Raw genomic sequence first — 15,112 nt, 5'->3', positions numbered from 1 at the left:
CGAATTATTGTAATCCATCTCTTTAGTATTTTTCCTTTCCAGTTTTTGTGTTGTACATCATTTTCGCCTATCCCTTTTAAACAATTTTTATTGCAAAAATAATAATAATTATTAATTAAATAATAATTATTATTTCTGGCTTGCCCAGGGTTTGAACCGGCCTACGTGTGACCCGTCAGATCAGATGAGACTCTAAGGTTGCGTTCCACTGGGAAATTCGCATTTGGATTTTGAAATCCGGATTTCCGATTTTGCAATCGAACGTAAAATCCAAAAACAGACTTCACCTCCAAGAAATCCAAAAACAGATATCTCAGCGTTGAAGTCCTTTTTCCGATTTGGCGTTCGATTGCAAATCCGAAATCCGGATTATAAAATCTAAATCCAGATTTCCCAATCGAACGCCCCTTATAATTGAGGGATTTGCCGATTGCACCACTGCGACGCAGGGTAATTTGAGGTGTGAAAAATATCCATAAGTTAAGCACGAGGTACGGAAAAAGATTTGACACGCAGGTTTGTAACTTTTCGGCTTGTTTTTGGTATTTGACTTGGTGACACCGGAATCAATTGGTGATATCGCTAGATCACTTCTAGTTCTTTCGGCTACAATAAATATTTGAAGCGAAGCGCAAAGTATTAAAGGATTTGCGACGCTGAAGAATGTCTTAAACTTTGCAGTTTGTTTCCGAAGTGAGGCCGGAAGTTGTTCGAGATCAGTTCGAGTTGAGCTGAGTTGTTCAGGTTATCTGAGGAGGTAAAAAAACTTACACTGTTATGACTCTAAAACTCAATTTCCCACGCTTCTGAAGTTGGCCAGATAATTGTGTGCACATGCAAGTAACACTACGTTGTTAGTATCGTTATTTTACATGTGGGGTGTTTTCCTAACGGCTGCGTTGGTGTATGAAAGCTAATCAAAAGAGAAGAGCTGGTAACTGTAGTTCGCACTTGCTTGCGGAGCTAGTTTATTTATCTCTCAGAACTGCACTATAGAGTTAAATGAACTTAAAGACACTGGACTGTATCGTAGACTCACATAATGGTTTATACCTATGATGGCAGTTCTTGGTGGAAAGGTTGGCAAAGCAAATTGATCCTCCGACACTTGATCAGAGGAACAAAACAAATCTTGGTCATGACGGTACCAGAACCACATATATATCTGATCGTAGACATAGAGAATCTTTTTCATCAGTTTAGCAAACTCGACGGCCCAAACGGTTCTACCATGAATCATATTACTCGTCGCTTGAAAACGGCCTAACGCCAAAGTCAAATCTGATTTCTTGACGACATGATAGTTGCGATGAACGTATTGCACACTGATGAGACTTTCTAGCTCTTTGTTGAGACAAAAAGCTGCTTTGAGTGTAGCTCGAATAGCTTCAGCGAGTTCGGCACGGCTTAAGGGTCGAAGTGACTTGCTTATCGGGTGACAAGGAGGAATAAGAATGTCTACAGCTAATCCATGATCTCTAGCTAATTTTTCTGCTTCTAAATCCACGCCTAAAGCACCTCCAGTAACAGTCGTAAAGGGTTGAAGATGCAGCATCGTGAGCAGCAAGACGAGTGAATAAGAGAATCAGTTCAATGTGTCTTTATAATAGAAATGACGCCATTGGGCAAGACTGGGCATGTCATTGTTCACATAATTGGATTCCAAAGTCAAACAAATGACTCTACCTGGTAACTTTCCTCTTGGTCTTTTCCACAATGTGTACACATCATGGCTTTTCGCGTTAGATTTTCATAAATGTCTTGGTTCAGACGATACAGTTTGTAATGGAGTTGATTGAAAGATAAATGGTAATCAGTAATTCCGGTTTCGCTTGCTTAAAAAGCTGTTCTATGTTAATAAACCGTATCGTAACCTTCCTCTTGGTTAGGAGTTTGTTGTTTTTCTCGTAGGACTTGACAAGTCACTTCTGTTTGGTGTAGTTTCTCAATGAAGTCTGGACAAAGCTCGAACAAGTCTTTGACAACCTTTAGTCACAGTGAGTCTGTCATTTTAACTTTGAACGAAAGGAGTGATCTTGTTTTATAACCACGTGACGTGTCAGTGGGGTCCATCGCCAAATCCATTACAGTAACTCATCTGCATAGTCTTGATACTCCATCCATCTGCTATCTATGACATCTTGTTGAAAAATATATTTGATATATTTGAATTTGATATTTGATGTATTTGATATATTTTTACATTGAGAGCAATTGTCAGGGATCCATTCTAAACCTTCCCCTCCTTTTCCTCAATGCAACAATCACATAAGATCATATCGAGTAATTCATCACACCATCGTTGCCATAAAACACGTGGTGCATTGACTTCAGCGACAGTGGGATTCACTTTTAACGATATGCGTACCCAACCACTCATTCTACAGGCCATGAGTCGTGCACAACAGTCATGCCATACACCCCTTTGACCATGCCAATGTTTATCACCCCAGTTTTGATAATTGCCTGGGGCCATCACATTTACATTTGCAATGGGATGATTTATCAAATCTGTTAAACCATAGTGTTGTAAATTCACGGTTGGAATCTTGTAGTCGCGAAACAGTTTAGTGAGAGGTTTTACTCCATAGAGACCCACAGCTGGGCGCGTTGATGAGGTGAATTTGCGAAACCAAAGAAAAACATTCTTGTCAATAAAATTATGTTCACGAATTGAATGTCCTTCATAAGCTAACCGGTGCACGGAATGTGTTTAATCCTCTATGCTCTTTTCGACTTCTTAGGAATAAGCATTGATGCCTAGGCCCACACGCATATTCTAATAAGCAATGATCTGTTCTGTTCATAGTGCATAAACCAATTTCACGATAATCAAAACAATTGTAAGGTAACTCAAATCCATGAAAGAAAGCAAAAGCATCGCTAGTGTCCATGATTGAAAAAGAACTCGCTCACGTATACAGCTAGGTAATGATCCCAATTGACGTTATTGCCCAAACATGTCCAATTTCCCAAGGACGGACGTTATCAGATTGACGTCAATGCAAATCAGACCAAACAAGTATAAACATGAGCGATTTATTCCCTGTTCGTTACAATCAAGAACCAACAGTTGAGCAGTTGAAACGAATCAAGATGGTAGATCCTACTGCTGAAATCACCGTGCCTCCTTCTGCTGAATTCAGTAATGCTTTGGACAATATCTTTGGATTGCCCCAAGATGGATCGTGGACGGTTGAGAAGTTTCAGAAAGCCGAGGTGAAGATTTAGAAATTGGAGCAACGACTGAATCCTGAACAGCAAGTTAATATAGAGGCCTTGACTAAAAAATTATATGAGGAGAGACCAATTCCTGATTACAGTCAATGTTGGGGATTGCAACCACTGAGTCCCAAAAAAGTGGAAGAACAAAAAGGGAAAAACAAGCGCAAGAAAACTAAAAGGACACAAGAGGCTCCCAATACAGGAGTAGACGTGCTTAAAAACCTTCGAGAATCTCAGGCACAAGAAACCCATGAGCAGCTGAAACGAATAAAACCCAAGGAGGAGATACCCTTTGGACAGAAACCATCAGAGAGTGACATGTGGAAAGTTAGGTCGGAGAAGGTGTTGGAAGGTGAGAAAGAACGGGAAGACCGACCGTATTCCAAAGAGGAAATTCTAGCCATGGGACAAAAGGAAGCTAAAAATCCCTCCGTATTAGCTATGTACGGTCCCATTCAGCTAGGACCCATTTTTCCCTCGTATGAAGAGATGACTGTGGACGAATGTTCAATGGACCCAGCTCCATGGAAACCCAGCCTGATCCTGAGACCCTGGAATTGGACGAGCACCTCTTAGAAGAGACCAAATCTCTCCATACCAAGTTTATTCAAGTGAACAAGACAGGCAACACGTGCCCTGTCTACTTTGGAAGTTATGACAACAAACAACTCGTCCTTCAAGCTCTTTGTACCAACATTCATCCTAAACTAATGGACAAATGGGGAACCTTGTAGAGTTTCTGTGGTGTTGTTCCTAGAACTAAACCGAGCAAAACACACAGAAACATGGATAAAGTCTTCTTATGCTGTGACAAAAGTGGAAGCCCTTGCAAGTATTTCCAGTGGATTCATGAAACTCAAAAGCCTACCTGTATCCCTAAGTCAGCCACCCGCTCAGCGTTGAAAAAACGACTGTGTGATATGGTGAAAGAGCAATCAAAAGTCAAGCGTCAGAAAATCGCGTAAGAGAACATTGTGGGAGGATTTATGTTTCCCTAGAGTGTTGTAAAAACCGTAAATGTTTTTTGAATAAAATGTTGTTGTTTGATTCTATGCGATCTCATGATGTCTGTCTCAACATGCCCAACACACAGGGGAATCCATGACGTCAATGAATGACGTCAATGTTTTCTTTAAAATCAAACTTAATCAGTGAGTCAGAAATAATTTGTATCATCATGAACTTCCACAGAGATCTTGAGATGTTGAAAGCAGGGTGCTTTGAGCCCAATGAACCCTTAATCATTACGTTTCTGTTAATGGAGGACTACAAATTCAACCCTTGTCCAAGGTTTTATGGCAAACCTGAAGATAAAAATAAAGTGTATCATGCTTTGAAAGAAGAGATTCATCCTGAAGTCCACGCCAATTAACGACACTTGGAATATCATTGTCACTATATTCCTAAGATGCGAATCAGTAAAACAGCACGAAACATGAACAAAGTATTCCTGACCTGTGGGGTTCCCTACGATCGTAATCCGGAAACACAACGAGCCCCGCCATGTAAATATTTCCAATGCATTCACATAGCCCTATATCCACTTCCATCGGATCCTGTGCCAGAATGGCTCCTGAAATTTGCTGCGTCCAATCAGCAACGTGTCTAAAACCCAAGACCACCCAACTCCATCAATGTTCCTAAAAGCACTTCAGAGGATGTAAGGTAGTTTGCAGAGTGTGTGAAAAAAAAAAGGAGGTCAGGATGTTCATGCCTGTCAAGGAATGCATGAATCAGTTTGTCGAGAGTGTACGAAAACAGCAAGAGAATCAAGAAAAGACTCTTCCTAGTACATTTGCGTGGAGTCTTGAAGTGGCAGAACATAATAAGAAGAAAGAAGAAGCCAAACAATATTGGGCTGCTAAGAAAGCTGAAGAATCGAAAGAAACAGAAGTGAATTGGTTGCCTGAGAAGAAGCCAGTTTCAAGCTTAGTCCAACCCTGAACGTGAACAGTTTTATAAGCTTTGGAAAGGTTGTCCTGAGAAAACGGCTAGTTTAAGTGCATTTCAAAAGCAGGATGTTCCCGAGTATAACCAACAGTTTATAAATGGATTAAGCAGAAATCCATGTAAACTACCATAACAGGCCAGAGCCCCGATTTTAGTGCGCGCCCAAGGAGGCCTAATCTCCCCAGTAACCACCGCAGATCGGTTTCCAATAACAGACAAGCGTTACTTTCGTAATAAGTTTTATGCATTCCTCCAGACACCTTTAGAGAGAGAGCAGGACACATTGCCTGTCAAGGAACTTTGTACTTCTGATTAAACGAACCATACATCTCAAGGAAACGCGAAATTTGACCAGACTATTTGGGTATTATAAATTACTTTCACGGTCGATTGAAAATTTGGAAGTCGATATTCCCGGCTGGCTTCGCAATTGATAACTACAGTTTTCTCGCCGCATTTGGAATCAAATAGGCTTGATACGCTTTCAATGGTTTTTCAAGTGCTTCCTTTTAAGAAAATAGTGCTCCGATGCTTTATTTAACTTCTTTCAAGAGTAGTATGCCACGTCAACATTGGTGACCTTCGAAGCGAAAACGGCCAGTCGGCTTATCAAGTTTTTACCGAGGAGCCACAAGTAGAAATACACTCTCTGCTGGCACATCTTTCTCCGGTTTGGTAGGAACTCTGCGTGGAAAAGACCCTGACCAGAGAAATTTTTAAATCTTCTCTATTTGACGTTTGAGAAAGGCCGTCAACAAAGCAGCTTTTATAGCCGCCGGTGTAAACGAAGTCGAGAGCTCGAGCTCTACTTCACATCTCCTTGAGGAACAGCAAGACCGATCATCTGATTCAATGGACGACCTTTTTGATCAAACGACCAAGGATTCAAGTCTTTTTTTTCTGGCTTAAGACGATGTAAGTATCGATGTGCCTCTAGTGACAAATCACTCTCCCAAAAGCCAGCCAAGCACTGTCGAAATCACGCCAAAATTTTATTCCCTGGCAGGAGCACAAGACGCTGGATTACTCCAGATATTCTTCCACTTCAACATCTTCGTGTTCGCTTGATCGATCTGTATAATCAACGTCACAGATAGATATGGTTTCTATATCAGTCATTTTAGTCTCCTCGAAGTGTCAATCATAATCCAAAACTTATTATTACAGGTTATCTTTTTAGTGTTACTTGTTTTTTACTTAAATGGCCAAATTATGGGGGTACCCTCTCCCTCAGCGGGCGCCTAAGATTCTGAGGTGAAGGTAGTCTTTCTCTTAAAATGCCGGTCATAATCCAAATTGTTTTTGTAGGTTATTTTTGTACTGTCATTTGTCTTTGAAATAGGCCAAATTAATTATGGGGCTTCCCTCTCCCTCAGAGCTTACAGGCGGCGCGCCCAAGTTTCCGAGGTGATGGTAGTCTCTCTTTTAAAATGTCAGTCATTTATGCAAATTATTATTGTAGATAAAATTTGCAGTGTCATTTGTTTTTGAAATAAGCCAAATTAATTATGGGGCTTCCCTCTCCCTCAGAACTTACAGGCGGCGCGCCCAAGATTCTGAGGTGAAGGTAGTCTCTCTTTTAAACTGTCAGTCGTCAACCATAGTATTATTGAATTTTCATTTTCCAGAGATCATAGCGGCACCTTCTTTATAGTTTTACGTGATTTGTGGCAAAGACAATACCAGGCCAACAAATTTCTACTTTATGCGTGGTGCGACAATCACCGTGGCTGACTGGCCTCCAAAGTTCCTTTATAATTTGAGCGCTTCTCAGGACTTTCTTCACTGGTTGTAATCCAGAATTGGCGATTCTCAGCAGCTTGAAGCTCTTGCATTGCATCAGTTGTTCCTTCGACTGCGACCTTTTCTTGTCCCGAGTACAATAGCGATTATTGATTCTCGATTCTCGACTCTCGATTACCGTATCTTGCTCGAGCAAGGCTTCGGCCACTGGACCAGTACTAAGACCATTGCAGGAAAAGCGTTTGGTAGAGGAAGAGTAAAATGGTGGCTTTCGGTGCGTTACCTGTCTGATGCTCGGTATATCACTGCCAAACTGCGCAACAGAATGCGCGAAAAACCCGTCCGGTCCTTGAGAAAATATATAATAATATCCACCTAAAAACCTGAGCGATGTGATTTAGTAACTTATTCATAGTGTTCAGCTTCCGGTTTATTCAGCTTATTGCCAGTTGTAGGCAAAGTTCACGCGTACATTATCGCACTCTAACTGGGTCGATTGTGAAGAAACTCTTATGTCATGATCAGTCATTGGCTAAAAACCCCTGCGCGTTAAGACTTTGTGCGACGGACGCACCTTAGAAATATAATTTGCCCACACTGATCGCCAATTCTACTTGCAAAGTGTTGCTGATTGAGTTGTGTAATGTATTCTAGAGAGTAAATTTAGTACTAACCTCGCAGACAACGATGTAATGAGACATTTATTTGCGTAAGTAGGCCTGCTATCCATTGGGTAAGCATCCCTTTTATTTTCTTTCGATAGCCTGTTCATGCACTGACTTTTGGGTACAGAAACTAGCTGCCTCTCGTTGTACCAAACCTTGATAGTTTTGGCGTTTAATATTTTTAACGGGTGCTCACAAAACACCGGGACTGCATCGTGCGCCTTTGGCGCTTTCGTATCCTGCGAGCTTTGGTTCATCGCGTTTTGAAAGATGGAAATTTTGATATTCCCGCGTAACGCCCGGAAATGAAGGATGTTTTGAAAGAAACGGGAAAACTGATAAAAGTACCTATTTGTTTTGATTAGTGAAATTAGTGAGAAATGAACATAAACTAGTTTTGTTTTTTGGTTTTTTAAAAAACTGCATTGGTACATCCAGTGCAAGATAAAAATTGCACACTGCATGTGTTCAACAATGTCCAGCGGGATGCTGATGACCCTCGTTACAGAAATCCCAGAGAAACAGGGAATGTTCGGTATGAGATTGATTTCCGGACAGCGGTGAATAATAATGTTACCGTGGTGATCTGGAGCGAATATCAAAACTTATGTGAAATCGATCAGTTCGGTGGTATTCTCTATTCTCTCAACCGCTAAGTCATGGAGTTTGTGGCTCTCAGTGATAAAGAGTTCAACATCTTAGCACGAGAAGATCCATTGTTAAGAATTTCGTTTCGAGGTGTGTTTCCAGCCGATAAGTTACATTCCGTCCCTAAAGGAAGACAATTTACTGATGCTTATACACGGATCCAGCTGGTGAACTGGGTGAACATTGGTTAGCGATTTGGACACGTTTGGGGGTTTGTAAAGTCTTTGACAGTTATGGCTTACCCTTATCTCCCTAGAGAATCCAAAAGTGCAAGCATGGTTGGGGCAATGGAAAGCAGTGGTCTCCAGTGATATGACGATTCAGGCTTTAGATAGTCAAAACCTGTGGGCATTACGCCTTAATTTTTTTAAAAGCGAAAGTCCATGGAAGTACGGTTCAAGATTTTTTAGCACAATGGAACAAGCAAAATTTAGTCTTAAATGGTATTCGAGTCGCTCAATCCTTGAAACGCTTAATTAAAGAAGAATTGTATCAGAGAGATTTAAGTTGTAAACAAGCCAATATAAGCCGTGGAGCGTTTTGTTCTTTTTATTCTCAACAAAAATAATGTTAAGCTTAGTTTGTGTGTCAGTTGAATCATGATAACTAGGGGTGATGAGCAAAAAGCCGTAGAGGCATTGTCCTTTACCCAAGCTCGTATCTATCTTTTGTATGACGGATATTCGAGATCCATGAACATTAATGTCTGGACTCTTATGGGTATTGACAAAGAATGGACTCAGGTCTTGGTCTTAGCTACATCTCATCAATACCCCTTTAAAAGAGCTTGTGTCGGACTAACCAGTCCTTAAAAAGTGGTCTTTAGAATCATTGAATCACTCTCTCCACATCTGTATCGAGAGTACTTTCAAGATGATCACCCGAACTGATGCAGTCCATGAAATGATGTATTTTTTAAAACATCCCCTGGAAATATTTTGTGAATTGCAGTGGGGTGGAATGCATTGGAAACAAGTGGTAGGTGTGGCCAGATAAAAGCAATGGTTTGAATTGACAGAGAACATGGGCTGGATCGGAGAAACCTACTGAAGGGAGACCATGGAGCATTTGATTCAGTATGTTTCAGCTCGCTTGTATCAAAAAAGTCCAGACCAAAAAGACGAAGAAGGTAACGAGGAAGGGCTAGATTTCAACGAAAACCACGACTCATAGATAAAATTGCCAAAGGAGTAGCGGTGGGATTATCAGGACCTGCTCCTAGTTTTGCGAAAGCCGCTGCTTTTTTAGGAAAAAAACCTTTAAGGGTAATATATAGATTTAGCCAGGGCTAAAAGCGAGGCTCCCATTAATAAATTTATAATTTGAATCAAACAATAAACTTGTAGTCCACAATTCAGTTAACTTTAGAGCACATAGCACATTCATGTGACTTTTGAAGGAAAGGGCTAATTGATTTTAGAGAAAAATAATTTGCAAACAGCTAGAGTGAACCAAATCTTACATCGAGTTGATAGCCTCATACGAACACCCAAAAAATAGCAATCATCTCCGATCACGTTTAAGAGTAATAATCTTGATCGACGTAGATTAATTAGGCCTGAAAAAAAAAATCAGGCCGAATTTTTTGCGTTCGACAAGTTTACTTTACAAAATCTTGCCCACAGATCTGGGTGCGTGTAAACCAACCTTTTATACTATCTGTACATCTCATCTGAGGTGAAACAGTGAAACAGTACTATGAGGTTCTGCTTTTATCCTACAGACCTTGGAAAGAATGCAGTATTTCACAATTTTGCAAAACAAATTGCGCTCATTCAATATTCAGGACGATCGAAGCACGCGTGGGCTTTTAGATAAACCGTTAAAAAAAAATCCAAAATCATCTATACGGCGAGCCGGTTCTCACTTATGCTGTGCAAGCTGTAGCGAGTGTTTGAACGAACATAAATAGAGTTAACCTCCAACATAATAAACAATTTATTATGTTTATTTTTTATTTAATGGTCTTATCGACGTGTAATCCTTAAAGGCGTTTGATACCCGAGGCATTTTGAGAACTCCTGCAAGCGACGTTCACTGAACGACTGAAAACAAACCGTACAGCGATTAAAATTACACGAGAGACTACCAACAATCAATAAAAGAAATATAATTCAATGAAACATATACAGAGACATTTTTCATGCACGAAGACAAGTATTAAAGTGTCTCTAAGTCTTCAAGCTTAAAGCTTAAGTTTCTGTTTAAAGCCGTCTTCCCGGCATTTGCTTTTTTCAAAGATGAACTCGAGGCAAGAAAATCGCTCAAAGCTTTCTTTTACAGCCAGAGTTATAACTAAATATTCTTTGGAACGTTTTCTTTCTATTTGCGGTGCGAAAATGTCCAAACGCTTTTTAAAGTTCTGTAAGCTTATATCAAACCTGATACTCGGTCAGATCTTTGTCTCAAATCTTACAAAAGTACATAAACTACAGGGTGTTTCAAAAGTTCGTTTCGATATTTTCTTCGCTCAAATTTCACCGATTATTAAAAACACCTTCTGGAAAACTTAGTATGTTATTCATTATTCATTTAACATTGAATAACATTGAATGATGGCAATTTGTATCGCAATATTGTGAAATACTGCATTCTGTTGTCCGAGGTCTGTATCATAAAAACAGTGCCTCATAGTACTGTTTCACCTCAGATCTGATGTATAAGTGATATAAAAGCTTGGTTTACACGCACCCAGATTTTTTGGCAAGATTTTATAAAGTAAACTTGTCGAACGCGAAAAATTCGGCCGGAATTTTTTTCCAGGCCTAATTAATATACGGTGATCAAGAGCCATTATCGCTCTTAATATAAATGTGATCGAAGATGATTGCCAGTTTTTGGGTGTACTTATGAGGCTATCAACTGGATGGGAGATTTGGTTCACTCTTGGGCTGTTTGCAAGTTATTTTTTGTAAAATTACTTAGCCTTTCCCTGAAAAGTCACACGAATGTGCTCTAAAGTTAACTGAATTGTGGACTACAAGTTTATTGTTTGATTTAAATTATAAATTTATTAATGGGAGCCTCGCTTTTAGCCCTTGCTAAATCTATATATTATTCTCGTTTCATTTGGCTAAACGGATCAATCACCCTGAGCCGGGCTGAGACAGAAAGGTACGATATTGTTCGCTTTTCTAAGGTGACCACTAAGTCTTTGGCCTCGGGAACGGGCTGTTAGGAGTCAAATGAATTAGGTGAGAGCCAAATTGCAGGTGAACTGTGACGTGGGCCAAGACTTTTCTGGTGTGAAAACAAGGCTAAGGTGATCCGCCGACCGTGTGACTCTACATCCGGGAACTTGAATAAGACGAGTGTAAGAGAAAAGTCCAGAGGTGTTTATCTGGCAATAGGCTGAGTTTTTCGGAGTTATTTGATGATATTTCGTTTATGTTAAACGTGAGAAGATAATGCGTGGTTGTGGATAGTCTTATCAGTGATGCGAAAGTGTGTGATTGTGTGATTTCCACATGGTGTTGACAGGTATGTGACCGCGTGGTTGAACTGCGGTTTCGCCAAAACATTCTATGCCAGCCATTAATACTGTTTCGTCGGTGTTTAGCTTAGCTGATTGTACCTTGGAAAAGCAACTCTCGATTCAGAAAAATTGGATCTAGGTCTAGTTTCAGCAGGCTCTAATGGCATTGCACCATAAGCCGGTTTTTGCAGATAAGAAGGGTGATAATTTGTGCACTGTTTCATTCAGTTTCTTGTCTATTCCATGCGGAATCCTGTTGTTTATCGGACCGCCAAAAAAGTAGTGTTTTGTTAATTATTTAAGTCGTTATGTAAGCATTAACCAGGCACTCTTTCGCTGCAGTCCACTCTCAACTTATAAATTTCTAGACTGAAATGATACCGGCTCGAAACTTCGCAAAGTCAGTTTACTGAATAAATGTTCTAAAATTTGCGTCATTTCAAATTTGGACTCGTTGGAATGGTTCTAGCGACTATTAACTTACTGCCTGGCGCCAGACAAAGGCTTTTAATCGGCCTTTGAATAAGTTTTGCTGTTTTAAATTACCAAGTAGTAGAATGAGTTGATATTTTTGCTAACCCGGTTTTCAAAAATCCAGGTATAAATTGCACAGAAATCACAAATTAATTCAAAATTTATTGTCACCAGGGAAATATGCCAAAACGATTGATCGCAATTCCCAGTATGTCATTTGTTTCAAATGTCCACGAGATAAAACAAGCATCCGTAATTTACTGTTTCAAGTGTATCCTGAGAAATAGCGTAAAGTCCTCAAATCATTTTTAAGACTCACAGCACGCCTGTTTGGTTATTTCAGGTTGTATTTACATCCTACGTCCGATGATCGTTTGCGCATTTGGAGTCATTTAACCAAAGGAGAAGGGAAACCTCAAGGCATACCTTTGATGAAGATATAAATAGACGCTCCATTAAAATGTAAACAGAGTGATCATGAGTAAAAGACGACGACATCTTAGCGGAGCTAGACGATGTAAACCTGGGGCTGGAAGACAAATAGGTGGTCTTGCACCTCTCTTAGCGTTAGCTGTTCCTGCTTTAGTAGTAGCAGGGAAAGCGACAGCTCTAGGTGGAGTGAACGCTGCAGCTAGTTATGGTATTAAAAATCCTTAATATAGCAAGACGTAAGGCTATGACACGTAAGCATCGTGTAAAACGTGAGCATCGTTAGTATAAAAATAAACGCACACGTTAAGTACGTTAAACAACAAGATGACAGGACATATGTCACGTCAAGCTGTTTTTTTAAAAAGTGTATTGAATGAAGCTTACTTACATAAACGCCAGCAACAATTACGACATGCGAATACAGATCAAATAAATGCAGTAAGTGAATTAGTCATGAATACGTTCTTTGGCGCGGTCCCTCAAGTGAGACAAACATTAAAGAGACTCAAACCTTATCCTAAACAACTCCGTGTCTTATCTAACCCTCGACAAAGTATAAAAAGGCGACGTGGATTGATGATGCATCAGTTATGAGGAAGTGTTTGCCAAGAATTACGACTTTGTTATCATTGTGGTCAAAAACAGTATCGTTACTAAGATGATGAGGCAGCAAGTAATGCTCGATCGATTGCTTTGTATAGTGCAAGGCATTTTGTCTGTAGCTCAGATGTTGAAAGAGATTCAACTTAAATTGAAACAAAAATTTCCCACCCTGTTTCAACGACGACCTTAAAACGTATAAGTAGCAGATCATGGTCCATAGAGTCATCATTTTTCAAGAATGGAAAGAATAAGCAGTACACACGTGGAAGATTCTGTGAAATTTTCACGTTTGGGTGAATTTCGAAAAAGTTAAACCTGCACCTGGTTGGAAACCATTTGGGACGCCTGTGAAGCGAAAAGTCTCTCAAAAGAGAAGGCGACAACACGGTGGGAAAGTTGATATTCAGAAAGCTTTGAGCAAGACTGGGATCGAATTCTATATTCCATCATACCGATACGCTGGGCCTGGAACTAGGTTAGAGAAGTGACTGGCTAGAGCAGATCCAGGTAAAAACCGGCTCGACCGAATTGCCAAACAGCACGATATCGCGTATAGTTAGGCAAAAGATTTACAGGATAAATGGTGTGCGGATGAAGAGGGTGAAAAAAAGAAGAATATCCATATCCTCCCTCAGGCGATTAAACCCATAAGGGGTAGACATGCGTGATGGCTGTCCCCTCCAAAATTCACACTCAGTACAGATTTTGGGATTCTTGCTGATGTCAGCATTTTGATACAGGTTTGGGGCGGTTCAGACTGGTTATTTTTTGCTAATTAATTGGACAAAACGAAAGGTACTTAAAGACAAGGCGATTCTATATAGTAATGAGTATGAGTGCAATTGACGCAGTTCTTAATCTTTGAGATATTCTGGTAGAATCTAATGTTCAGCTATATAAACAAATCCAAAAAGGCGGAATAGATGAGGAAAATCTATATAACCATTTTAAAAATACCGCGAAAACAATAAAAAAATATAGTAAATTTATAAAGTCACATAGTAGTTTGTCTACTGAATCAGGATGTAAGGATGAAAAAAAGGAAGAAAATGATGAGGAGGATTATGATAAATTAATTAGCCGAATCGAAAAATTCAAGCAAGATCGCCAAAATGAAGTCGAAAATGATAAAAAATGGAGCGATATGAATGACGAAAAGGGTGAATTAATTGGGAGATTGAAGCGGTTGAAACCGGTTGAACTGGTTGAGGAAACAGAATCGGAAATTTATGAAATTTTGAAAAAAGAGGAAGAAATAGAGCGTAAAAAAGATGAATATTTTGAGGAACGAGAAAGACAAGATCAATTAAACCGGATTGAACCAGCTAAGTCCGATCCAGAGTATAAATTTGAAGAGCTAAATAATTATGCAAATGAATTACTTCTTAATAGGAAACGAATGAAAAAACAAGAATTTATCAAAAAACTGGATATTTATATGATATTGATGCGGAAAAAATTATTAAACGAATCAGAAAATGTAAAGAATTGAACAAAATAATAACTAGTTTTAAACTCAAATTACGGGAACGCCGGAAAATACCGGTTGAGGTGATCAAATTGATGCTACAATATCTGAAAGAAAGTAGCGAATAAATTAGATAGTCAGATAGTTAGATAGTTAGTCAGTTAGATAACCGGTTGATTAGGTCAGTTAGTTAAGTTAATTAATTCGAATTTTTAGCGGTTAGTTTATATAAATTTTCAAGATGTTTCTGTGCTAATGGTGGTAATTGTGTGTTAGATGGTGCCATAGAATTTGTTGAATAATTAGGCATGTGTGTTAGTTGCGGTAAATTGGGTTTTTGCTTATTACCCTTAGTACTATTGGGTTTTCGTTTGGTACCTTTGGAACCTTGTTTTGTCAATAAATGAGGAAAAAGATAATGATACTGTA

This window comes from Porites lutea, chromosome 2 (assembly GCF_958299795.1).
Source record: "Porites lutea chromosome 2, jaPorLute2.1, whole genome shotgun sequence".
Taxonomy (NCBI): domain Eukaryota; kingdom Metazoa; phylum Cnidaria; class Anthozoa; order Scleractinia; family Poritidae; genus Porites; species Porites lutea.
Note: the sequence above shows the minus strand (reverse complement) of the source record.